General features: G+C 37.8%; 1 pseudogene; it reads right to left on the minus strand.

Moving 5' to 3' along the window:
- Positions 1-482: 482 nt before the first annotated feature.
- LOC118929123 (zinc finger CCHC domain-containing protein 17-like) lies at positions 483-3391 on the minus strand (annotated as a pseudogene).
- Between the last annotated feature and the right edge of the window lie 10248 nt (positions 3392-13639).

Below are 13639 nucleotides of genomic sequence, written 5' to 3' on the forward strand. Positions count from 1 at the left end.
AGCCTTACCAGGGGTCTAGCCAGTAAAGCCTTTGAACCACAATTGTGTTGTAATAGCACTTGCCCATTATTATATTCGGATTATGGGCCAAACACCATATTATATCCTTTATCTGAATTTCCTCTTTAATAGTTAACAAAAACTCCCTGAGGTAGACATTGTTCTTGTAGCTGCCTTTTCTAAACAAGAATCCTCTGTGTTTAGGGATGTATAAGTCTCCAGGATCACACAACTAGGCCCAAGGATTTGAACAAAGCTCAATGAAGTACCTAAGTCCCTGCCATCAGCCATCACTCTGTAGTTCCTCTGTTCTTATCCTAAAAGCATCGAATAAGAGACCATCTTCCTTCCTTCCTTCCTTCCTTCCTTCTTTCCTTCCTTCCTTCCTTCCTTCCTTCCTTCCTTCCTTCCTTCCTTCCTTCCTTCCTTCCTTCCTTCCTTCCTTCTTTCTTTCCTTCCTTCCTTCCTTTCTTTCTCTCTCTTTCTTTTTCTTTCTCTCTTTTTCTCTTTCTCTTCTTTCTTCTTTTTTCTTTTTATCTTTCTTTTTGTTGTTTAAATCACAGTAAAGCAATGATCTTGGCTTGAGTGTCTGGCTCAGTGGTCTGGTGGAATGCCACACAAAAACTCTGTAACTGCAAAAAAATGGTTTTGTGGCTGTGACTACTGGCTGTCACTTCTAGTACAGTGGAATCATGATGGGGGAATGGAAAATGTGAGCACCACTTCTTGCCATGGTCTCCCTCTTCCTGCCAGTCTCCCTCTGCCCCTGTATTGCAGCAGCAGAGATAAGCCACCAATCAGCCCAGGGAAGAACAATGGGAGGGACCAATCATTCTGTTCGCCAACTACAGCCAGCCTGACCTCCACAGCAGTGCCTGTTGCTCTATCCTGGACTCCTGTACAGGAATCTGATTCTGACAGTGGCAGCTGGAGAAGTTAATAGGACTTCCTCCTGAATGAGGATGTTGGGTGAATGCATGGATGAGCTGCAGGGGTCACTTGCAAAGGGACCAGGAATGATATGGAACAACTCATTCAGGCAGATGCTTTTGACATCTAACTCCTAAACCTGCCTGCTGCGTGAGGGGAACCATCTCCCATCGGGTAGAAGTCAGTGGAGTGGGAGGCCATATTCTTACTACTGAGTCTTTCCAGGAGCCTGGGATTCAAGGCACAAGGCTCCTGGTTCCTTCTTCTCTCAATCACCGTCTCCACTCTTTCCACTCTCACTCCTTGTGCTTTTCTGGGCTTCATCTGCCTTGCTGTGCTGCTGTCTTTAGCTGTGTGTCTTGCCTTCTTGTCTGCATCACTCTCAGAGCCTGAGCTGTCAGAGTCAGATGACTTCTTATCTCTGTTTCTTTTTCTTTTCCTTCTTTCTTTTTCTAGAAGAATTCCTCATGGGGTCAGCCTTCTGAAACTCTGGTGACTGCTTCTCCTTCTCTTCATCCGGTTTCAGAGAGCATTTGGTCCCACCTTGTTGCATGGAACAATCCTTTGCCAAGTGACCTTTACAGCCACACTTCTTGCAGGTGGTGTTCCAGATAGCCTCAAGGGTGACCTTCTATCCAGTGTGATCCTGGGAGGACTGCCTGCATCCCTCTTCTTGCCCAATGATACCGTTTGAGTTGAGGTCTTTCCTGATCCCTTGATTGGCCACTTTTGTGGAAAGGGGCACTTCATCCTATTGTTTTTCATCTATTGACCAATAAGCTTTACCCGCACTTGGTGTCTGACTTCTACTATCCAGAAGGTTGTCCATACCACAGGATGACATGTGAGTTTGATGGACCAGATCTTACTTTAGGCAGCCTGGGATTTTGAAAAAGACTCCATAGTCTGTCACCATAACAACCTTAGAAAATATTGTAGAGACAGCCAAGTTCCCCAAAGTTTTGGGTCTTCCTGAATTCATCCTTAATGTTCTGTGGCTACTCCATTTCTCTCATGCAAAGGCTAATTCAAGCGTCTCTGTGTTTGTTCTAGGTCTCACTGCTGCGTCCCATCATTCTTTTACTTTGGGTAAAAAATATGAAATTAATACCTAATCAACTGTACAACCAGCCTTGGTTTTGAAACATAAAACCAAGAAAGTAGAGTTTAGACAATGGGTAACACATATTCAGGTAATGTCCTGATTCTTGACCCTTAGGCAATATTTCTAAAGGCTTCTGTTACTAGAAAAAGCACATGCATTCCCAGGGGTAATTGCTATTCGCCTACTGAGATCACATCAAAAAAAAGAAATATACACTAAAGGGAAAGAGATAGACATAGATTACAACACAATAAGTTGTGCAAAACATAGAAAATTGAAGTGCATACTAAATTTGTACAATATGTACATTCTATTATTCTTATTATTCTGAGTGCTAAATTCTTACATGTAGCAATGAAGAAGCACAGTACATATGAGCTGAAAATTTTTTTCTGAGGTATATTATCACTTGAGGACTTAGGAATAAGTTTCCTTCTTTACCAGGAAAAATATAACTAAAATGTTTTGATCTTGCCTAAGACTTCCCTGTATTAAATTAATGGACATGTTTTCTTTAAATGCAAACTTTGCTTAATTAGAGCACAAGGTGTTTTATAAGGACAAGCATATCATGATCTAGCCTGATAGCATATGCTTTGGCATCAGACAGATCTATGTTCCAAACATAGCCTCACCCCCTAATTGAGTAACCATGAAATTTCACATATAAAATTAGCACAAATATTCTTTGTGTTGTTAAGAGAACTACAAGGGCTTTGGGTTAAACCTGGGGGCTTAAACACATATCATTACCACTACTTTTTCCTGCGATGCCATCAAAATGGGAGTATATCCAAAAGCATATAAACCCTAAAGGGAAAATAGAATTGAGAAGAAAAGGATAGCAGATGAGGGATACCAACAGAGTTTCTGGGAGATGAAAAGTGGAAGAAAAACTGACAACATACTTATGTGTTTAAAAAAAGGGGTGACTAATAGGAGGCAAGTAGCCTGGGTCACAGAACTTCAGAAGGACCCAGGAACAGGAGGCATGGGAGAGGAATGGACTACACACCTGTGCAAGGAATATCCACACCCATACATCTCCTCCTACCTTCATACAGCCAGGTGAAACCCCTCTCCTACCCCAGCATGAGGAGGGAAAAATGTACTCTGAAGGAATTGGGCACCAGGAGTACAGAACTCGGAGGCAACAGGTCTGGCAAAAAATAACTGAGGGACATTCTGAAGCAGGATGATTGAGTGGAAGTCTACTAACTGACTGGTGATGCTAGTACAATTGATAGAAAGGTAAAGGCACAGTTAAATTTCATTCATGGCAAATATGAAAAATTACAGAGAGACTCCCATGAGCAGGAGACAACATAGCACAAACCCAGATGGAACTGAAGGGTTCTCGGGGTTCCTAAGTGTTCTGTAAAAGGTTACATGCAGCTGCTGTTATCACTTGTCATGAATTAGGTAACGATTCCACCAAGCTCAGGATGACCCCATTTGCCTTCTCCTAAGGGGTTTACTCTTTCATATAACCCAGTTCCACTTCAATATTCTACAAACTTCCTGTAAGTCCACATGTTCACCAGGTAAAGGTCAGTACTGCAAAGCAACCCTAATACATCCTTGAATATATTAGAAACCTGCATGTACCAAATGCAGTTGTCCAATCATAGACTCCTCAGCCTTCAAGGTCCTCTATAAATACCCTTTCCATAAAGCTGCAAGTTTCCCTCCAGATACTCTACTTAGAAGCTCACAAAGGACAAGACTTTAGCATAGAAATTATAATCAGTCTGCATGTGCTTCACTCTTTAGTAACAATGCATAATCCAGCAGTAGTCATAAAAGAAAATTATTCTCTAATTTAAAACAGGGACAAAAATCAAATGAAAAAAAAAATAACAACTCAAAAAGCATGAGAAAATTACTACATATATGTGAATGTTGTATGTATGTGTGTGTGCAAATGCATGTGTGTTCCTTACAGAGCTCAGTATTATGAATATTATGAAATACTATGAAACACCAATAAAGTGTTATATACAAACAGGAAAAATTAAAGGTAATTTTCTTATAGTGCAGAGAATTAGAATGCTGGAAAACAAAATCTACTTAACTGGACCAACTAGGTGAAAGACTTGTACACTGAAAACTATAAAACATTGCTGAAAGAAATTAAAGATGTAAATAAGTGAAAAGTCATCCTATGTTTGTGGACTGGAAGATTTAATATTATTAAAATGCCAGTACCACCCAAAGAAATCTATAGATTCATTGCAACTCTTATCAAAGTTCCAATGACTTTTTTTCTGCAGAAATAGGAAAATACATCCTCAAATTCATATGGAATCTCAAGAGACCCTGAATAGCAAAAACAATCTTGAAAACAGATTTTACTACAGTAATAAAAATGCTGTGGCACTAGCACAAAGACAGAGTTACAGATCAAAGGAATATAATAAAGATCCCCAAATAAACCACCACATATTAGATTTTCCACAAGGGGGCCAAGATTATTCAACAGGGATAGGACAATCTTTTCAACAAATGACATTGGGAAAATGATATCAACATGCAGAAGAATGAAGTTGGGCTCATATATCATACCATATTCAAAATAGATCAAAGATCTGAACATATAAAGAGATTTTAACAGTTTTCAGATAATTTTTTTTTAACTTTACGATAGTAAGAGCTAAAAGAATGAAACTCTTAGAAGAACATAGGGAAAATATTTATTGACATTGGACTTGGCAATGATTTCTTGGATGTAATGCCAAAAGTACAGGCAACAAAAATAAAAATAGGTACATTAGACTTCACCAAAATTAAAAACTTTTGTGCATCAAAGGATACTATCAATAGAGTAAGAAAAGGCAACTTACAGAATGGGAGTAAATATTTATAAGTCATATTATATAGAATAAGGAATTCATATCCAAAATATACAAAGAACTCCTAAACCTCAACAATATAAAACCAAGCAACTCAATTCACAAAACAGCAAAGGACTTGAATACAAATGTACCCAAAAAAGGTATACAAATGGCTACTAAGTTCATGAAATGATACCCAAAATCACTAATCATTAGAGAAATGCAAATGAAAACCACAATGAGTTACTACTTCACATCCATTAGGATGGTATTCTAAAAAGAAAGCAAAACAAAAAATAAGTTTGTGAGGATGTGGAGTAATTGGAGCTCTAATGCATCGCTGAGGGGAATAAAATGGTGTAGCCACTGTAGAACACAATATGGGGGTTTCTTAAAATATAAACATAAAATTACTTATGATCTGTCAATGCCACTCTTTTGTTTATATACCCAAAAGAACTAAAAGCAGAATCTCAAAGATATATTTACACACTCACATTCACAGGAGCATTATTCATAATTGCCAAGGGTAGAAGCAACCAAAATGTCCATTTATGGATGAACACATAAACAAAATGTAGTATATACACACAATGGAATGTTATTTAGCCTTAGAAAGGAATAAAATTCTGATAGGTTTTAGAATATGGCTGAACCTTGAAGACATTAATAAATAGAATAAGTAGAACATAAGAGGACAAATATTGCATGATTCCACTATAAGAGGTATCAAGAATAATTAAATTCATAGAGTAGAAAGTAGAGTGGTGGTTACCAGGTCTGGAGGAAGAAAGGAATGGGAACTTGTGGTTCAGTGGGTTACAGACTTTCAGTTCAGGATGATGAAAAAGTTCTGGAAATGGGTATTGGTGGTGGTTCATAACAATCAGAATGTACTTATGGTTTAAATTAGTAAGCTTTATGTTATGCATATTTTACCACAATAAAATAAATCCACTTGAAATTATCAGAGGCCTGGTCAGATGCTGAAGATTGTTAGGTAAAGTCTGAAAGAAGGCAAACCAAACCCAAACCAAACAAACAAAAACTAAAACCAAAAAAAGCCAAAAAGATAAACGCATCACTTGGGACATCTTTCAGCCCAAGGACAATTCCCAATCCAGAAAAGGTAGCTGAGTGTCTAATTGGCATTTTCACACCCTTGTGGAGTTTGAGAGAAGAGAGTAAGAGATTGAGAAAAATAAAGGTGAGGCTCCAAGTAAACTCTGCATGCTCTGGGCTTGGGTCCTAAAGGACTGTACCCTAGGGGTAAGGGAGAATAGGAAGTAACCTGGTGCTCATTCACACTGCCTCCCTTCCTCAGATCACCTGAGTGTACTGGGAATGCCAAGTTCCGACAGTGGGATAACATAAGTCTGGATTGCTAGGACCCCAACAAGGGATGTGGCAAAAGCAAATGAAAATTGTCTTGGAAGGAAAATGACATAACTCCAGGCCTCAGTTTTCTTCTACAAAATCACAAATAAAATTCTTGGAAACCTTCCCTCAACCCCCAAAAGAAGATAAATAAGAATAGGGGTCAGTACTACATGAAGGAGAGCCAGCAGAAACAATAGACAGTAGAAACAGACCTACAGAGCTCCAAACATTGAAATTATTGGGCACAGACCTTAAATTAACTCTTCTTATTATGATCAAGGAACTAAAGCACAGACAGATCTGAATATTTCTGCTAGAACTAGAAAACAAACAAAAATGTATGTTGAAAAAGAACAAAATATAATTGTAGAAATCAAAATATAATAAGTAAATATAAGAACTCAATGTTAAGGTTCACAGAAGATAGAAAAATTTTAGAAGAAAATTCATGAACTGGATAAAATATCAGAAGAAGCATATCAAAAAGAAAGCCTAAGATACAAGTGTGGAAAACACAGAAGACGAGGTAAGAAACAGGATACAGTTATAAGTCCTAAAATACATAATGGTTTTGAACTTTCCAAAACTAATGAAAATCAAGAATTCACAGACTCAAGAATTCCAAAGGATATGCAAGCAAGAAAAATAAAAAGAAATCCATACCTAAAAATATCAGAGCAAAATCAAGTTGGGTGGGCGAAGGGGAGGAGAAGATAGGATAAAAAGCAAAACAAAAATCATAAAAGCAGTGAGAAAGATTACTTTCAAGAGAACAAAGTCACCTGAAGTTCATAGGATAATATCTTCAATATTCTGGATCTTATTTTGTAGGAAAAATGTCCTTCAAAAATGAAGGTGAATTAAATATATTTTCAGGCAAACAAAAGCTGAAATAATTCAGCAGATTTGACCTACAGGGAAGTTTAAAGGGTAGGCAGAAGAAATCTTCTCCTAGATAAAAAAAGAAATGCATGAAGGAATGAAATGAGACTAGGTAGATTAAATGAATATTGACAGTCATTATTTTCATAAGGTTTATACTGTTGGCAGAATTAAAATTGCATGACAGGAGGAGAATAAACACAATTTAAGTGTTCTATTGTCCTTGTGCTGTCCCAGAAGGAGGTCAAAGTGCCAAGTAATGGCCAACTCTGATGAGTCAGGATGTGTGTTGTAACCTGAGGAATAACTGCTACAAGAATCAGAAGAGTGTATGTCCTCCAAACTGCCTCAAAATGGAAACTTTTTTTTAATCCAAAAAAGTTAGGAAAAGAGAGACAAGAGAATATAAACTAATAAAAATAGAAATGATCAGAATAAGGTTATAGATCTATATCTGAGGACAAATGTTATATTTAATATAAAAGAAGGATAACTTGAATAAAATACAAAGTTTTTAAGAATGATTAAAAAAACCTATGTGCAATGTAGGATGGACACATCTAAAACACAAGGATACAGAGAGATTGGAAATAAATGAATAGAAAAAATGCTTCATGTAAACAGAAACCAAAATAAAATTGAAATAGCAATACTAATATCAAAGTAGACTTTAGGCAAAAAAATAAAATAAAAGAAGAGGCACCTGAAAATGATAAAATACTTGATTCACTCAGAATATATAACAATGCTAAACATGAATGTATCTAATAACATAGTCTTATAATATTTCAAAGAAAAAAAATTGGAGAAATAGAAGGGTAAATAAACGATTAGTGGTATGTAATAGAACAAACCAGCAAAATATCAGTAAGGATTTAGATTTGAATAACACAACCAGCTATTAGACCTAAAGGACACATATAGACTACTGCATTCAACAACTGCAAAATGAGCATTATTTTCAAAGACAAATGGGCCACTTACAAATATTGATCATATATTGAGTCATAAAGCAAGTCTGTACAAATTGTGAAAAATTAAAAGCATACAGTACCTTCTCTGACCACAAGACAATTAAGATAGAAATAAATTTTAAAACATAGCAAAACATCATGTGTTTGGAAATCAAGAAAATGTTTATTAATAATCCAAAGTTAAAAAAGAAATGCAGTAATAAGGTTTAATTGAAATCGAAAGGAATAATGAACATCAAAAAATAATTCAAGCTAAATGTTTGTGAAATATTGCATACCAAAACCTGTTGGAAAAGTTTTCTCTATATTAACTCATCTACCTTGTAGCCACCTCATGAAGTAAATGCTATTACTATCCCTGTTTTAACTGATGAGGCAGAGGAGATATAGTTAAATACACTGAGGATATCACACAGCTAGTAAATGGGAGTGCCAGGATTGGACCCTGGGCTACCTAGCTAGGCACTCACAGCATGAACCCTAAATCACATCTCCAATTCACAAATGTATTACTTACCTAGTTACCAGCAGAACTCAGATGTGGGATCCAGACTTTTGAACTAAGTATCCAGAGCTTTGATATATTTTTAGTAAAATAAGTTCATTGTCAAAATCTCAGAAGGATTTTTTGGTAGAGATGATTAACAAGTTGTTTCTAAAATGGTCATGGAACTGCAAAGACTTTGAATATCCAAAGGAATCTTGAAAAAGGACAAAAGTTGGAGACCCTACACTGCCCAGTGTCATTAATTACTCTAAAGCTACCACAATCAAGAAAGCATGAATTTGGCCATAGATTGAATTAAAAGTCAGAACAAAAGCAAAGAAAAAATGACTTGTACTAACAGATTCTGGATTTTACCTGGTTTCCAAAAGTTCCCATTCAAGTTTTTTCTCATGGGCATTATATTCATCAGAAAGTTTCCATTTCTAATTTCGATGCATGGACCTTAGAGAAAGTGGATCCAAAGGAAACAAAAGTATGAGAAATGAAAGTCTGAAGAGAGGCCTACAGAGGAACAAAGGCAGCAACCACAGGGATCCATGTGCCCTGGGCACAGAAGGAGACAGGGGAGCCCCGGGGCATCTCTTTAGGAAAGGTCTGGAGCTTGCTCTGAAGAATTCCATCTAGGGGCCATGAGGAGAAAGTGAAGACTTCAGAGAAATGAGTTTGCATTATTCAAGTGATGCTTCAAAAAATTAATCTGAGTTTGGTCCTTATTAATTTTACAATCAAATGTTTAAGAGTCATCATGGCAAGATCCAAATAAACTGCTTTAGTAAAGGGACACAGAAATATAAAATAAGATGAAGGTAAGGAAATAAAGTTCCTCTCTTAATGGAATCGACCATTCATGGCAGGCCAGCTGTAACTCATTTTTAGAAATCTAGGTCTAAAATAAAAATATCCCCTGGGTAACTCATGCCGAGAATCAATGGGAAATATTTTCAGGCCTCAGAGCTCTGGACTAGACAGTTTTCGAATAATTTCCCATGGTACAAATACATTTAACAAACAGAAGGAGCCAGTGTTCCTCAGAGATGACGTTCCTATTTCATCCTTCACAATCAAGGTTGAACTAACCTGGGAGCAATTTACCCTGTGGGTTCTAGTGGTCTGGGGTGCCCTCACTAGGCCACTCTATTCCTGGGTGTCTGGTTAAGTTCACAACTTTGCTATGATATCATACCCAGAACAAGAAACAGAAAACCCAGGGAGATGGTGGACATTTATCGCTCTGAGGGGTGATCTGCACTTTCTCTAGGTTCCCAAGGGTAAAACAGGGAGATGATGGGTGCTGAACCCTCAGCACAGAGCAGTGGTACTCCCTCCTTTTTACAATTTTCTTTCCTGTAAAACTTTTCCAGTAAGTCATAGAGTAGTAGAAGGGTCAGAGACTTGATTAGACAAACTAGAGAAAAAGGCATTCCAAGTCAAGTGGGGAGTCCAAGTTCCATATGGTTAAACCTGCAAAATAAGGGAAACCTAAATATAAAACTAAACAGAATTGTGTTTATTAATTTACAGATAGAAGGAAGTTAAAGATACAGGAAGAAGGTTTGCTATGAGACTATATCCCACCTTACAGGTGAATTTCAGTCATAAAAAGTTAATAGCTGCATAAGCAGAGGACCCTGATCCAAACCATTCTTAATATTTCCTTGCTCCAGAATGCCATCCCATAGCTTTCGTTTTGAGAAAAGAACAAATTTTTCTTCTGGAAATAGTTAATATGTCTTTATAAAGTAGAATTCCTTAGTTGAATGCCTGAGCTGCATTCCAGGCTTACTCAGTTAGAATCTCAAAGGCGGAGCCCAAGCACTCCTACGTTCTTTTCCTTCCAAGGTGATTCACAGGGGTCCTTCTTGTAGCATTACTACAGGATTGGCTGAGAACCACCTCATGCAATGTTCAAGCTTAACAGCCTGTGTTGGTTTGGGCCAATACTTTTTTTTGTCCCCTCTACTTTTTAAAAAGAATCAGATTTTCTCTCTCAAATGTCATCTGAATGTTTTTCAAGAGCAATGAACTCAGAAGCATTAGCAAAGCCTGGTTAACATGAAAGTAAATTCAGGATTTCTGGGGAGAATAAAAACATTTTGTGCTATAGTAAAAAAAACTAGAAGTAGACATCTCAACCAAGATCATTATAAATTTATGTTGCATTTTTTGTGATACTTAAAAAAATAAGTAAAAAGAATTAAAGAAGAGGGAAGCCATGTTAGTCTAATCTTGCCTCAGCCGCCGTACAATAAAAAATTGAACACTGAGGGAAGCGTGTGGAGGTTGGAAACCTATTACTAATTCAGGAGCAGATGCATTAGGAGGCGCTTCAGAGCAGCAGCCCAGCAGATACTATTAAACAGCGGCTCGTGAAGACAGCCTCTTCATAATTCATGGGGAAATCTCACTTTCTTCGGGAGGAGAAGGTTTCTTATCAACAGAGATTTGTCCTTGTTGAGTGAATTCTTAGGAAGACTAATAGTGTGATTGACTAATTCTACAGGTACTCTTACGTAAGTCGTGAAAGTGTGCACCTGATCAAAATCTGGAGTTTCAGTATCTCCAGTCTTGTCAAAATGTACATTGATACAAAATGAAGTTTATTAGAAATTTCTTCTCTGATGTTCAAAATAACTCTAAGGCCTCACCCTCCCCCCAAAAAATGAAAAAAGAAATCATTGCTCCAGCCATCCCTCTCCCCCTAAAGTATGTCTAACTTTGATAAAGGGAAAGTAACATTTATTTTTTATTAAGTGTTTAATGTTCTCTTTTTGACTTACAACAAAGAAAGATTTCTGGCTTACACTACAGATGAAAACAAGTGGCTTCACTTACAATCTGTTCCTATGTATTTAAAGCTGTTAAAAAGGAAAAGGAATGGGTGTTTAAGATTGGGATTTCTTGTCCATATGTACATATTAATGACTCTTTTAAAAAAAAAAAAAATTCCCCATCCACTACTAAAAGTTACTGAGTTTTAAGTGTATGTTTGCTGGAATTCAGCCTAGTGCTTGCAGCATTTAAGTATATATTCTCATAAAACATCAGTTCACAACTAAATTTTTACCAAAAAAGGTAAAAAATTCAATTGGAAAAGTATACCTAATCTCTCAGATTTTTAAAACCTTAAATATGAGATTTTGTACCCATCGTGATAAAAGAGGACCAATTCCTTTTCTCAATGTAGGAATTATCTTAGGATAACAAAGGAACTTTGAAAAGAAGATACACAGGAAAAAGTACTCAGTCTTTTGTATTTGGAAATATTTCACTGTAACAATGAATGTGACATACAGCCTTGAGAGTTGGGGTCTCTAAGATTTATACTCTGAGAATTGAAAAGCAAGCATGACATAGTCAAGGGGAGTTTGGGTCATGGCTTTTCCTTTGGGACGGTCCCAGGGGTGTGGCCTAGAAATGCTCATAGCAATGGACCTGTGGTAGAGAGAATCTCCTAAGTGGACTAAAACTGGCAGTGCCTCCCTTTCTACCAAAAATGTTAAGGGAGTCAAGGTTAGGTGTTATGCAAGATGTCAGCCCCCAGGAAGAAACAGACGTTTCAGTAAGAGATTCCCAATGGAGAACATGGACTTTGGTATGCCATCCAAGTCCAAAAAGCGATTGGGGAAGTTGGCGTGGAGTTCAGGACAATGACGGATCTGAGGTGGAGCCACTGCAGTACATTAGGTCTAAGGTTGGGATGCTTTGGTGAGAGGGCCAGAGATTCACGACTTAGATTCAGTATATATTCAATTTTAGGGTAAAGGAAGGGAAATGAACCCAGTGCCAGAGACAGGCTTCTCCATGGCTTTTAATTCACCACACATTTGATTCTCAGTGTAAGGATTTATTTATACAGTTGAATTATATTCTTGATATACTGGGTGGGGAGAATTCCTGTGTTTTATGTTAATCACCACATTTCCCTAGGCTTAAAACAACAACTGACATGCCACACACACTCCCACTGCATATGCACAGTGTAGTAATAATTTAACACTCTTCAACCAGGCTGTTGTTTTCCCCTCTACTCACTACCACATCCAGGGTTGAGCAGCAATTCCTTCACAAGGCAAGATTACTCTTTATTTCTTTTTCTTCCTCACAGGTCTTGAGCATAGAATTAATTTTAAAAACTGAAACACCTGAAAGGTTGCTGACTCGATTCAGTTTTGCATGTTTGGGTTATAATGATATTGGTTCCTCCAAAAGACATATTCTGTATCTGATGGAAGATTAGCTGGAGTCCCAGCTAACCCTCCCAGATTCTAACAGGATGCCTTTTTAAAACCTGAAGCACTCAAAGGACAGTGATGATTTCAAATGACATCTTTAAGTCTTAATTATGGAAATGAAAATTGCTCAGATTCTTATTATGGTGTTTATACTTTAGGCCTTACTCAGAGCATAGGGCCACAGTAGCTAACACATAGGCAGATTCATGATGTGGGTGGGTGGGGGAAGACTATCTTTTGCTCTATTGCACCTAATATTTCTTGTCACCTCTGTCACACCACTGGGAGAGATTACCTTCTGAATGGAGTATGGCAGTGGGGCTGCCCACAGTGAGGTTAGGTCTCTCAGACTGGGGGCTGGGAGCAGGCCACTGCCGTGGGACAGAAAGGGAAAAATCAGAGAATGGAGCAGTTGGACAATCCAGGGTTGTAAAGGAAATGTGAGGATCAAGTGTTTGGAGGATTTAATGTGGAGAGGGAGCAAAGATGAGAGCTGAAGTTTGAGTGGCAGGCGAAGGAAGATACACAGGAGACAGGCAGAGGGGCTATAAAGCCAGGTGGGGTCAGGGGGAATATGTTCCCAGCCCAGGGAAAATTACCTTTGAAGCAGATGTCAGTCAAAGGGAGAAATAAAGTAGGAGAAACCCATTTATTGCTTACAAGCAGTCATCCACTTCTGCTTGCTGTGTCTCTCACAACCTGGCTGCAAAGAGGGACCCCACCCAGCCTCTCTGGTCCAGATACGCTCTTGCTCCCTCTTGTAACCACCTATGTTATGGAGATGGACTACTTCT

This window comes from Manis pentadactyla, chromosome 7 (assembly GCF_030020395.1).
Source record: "Manis pentadactyla isolate mManPen7 chromosome 7, mManPen7.hap1, whole genome shotgun sequence".
Taxonomy (NCBI): Eukaryota; Metazoa; Chordata; class Mammalia; order Pholidota; family Manidae; genus Manis; species Manis pentadactyla.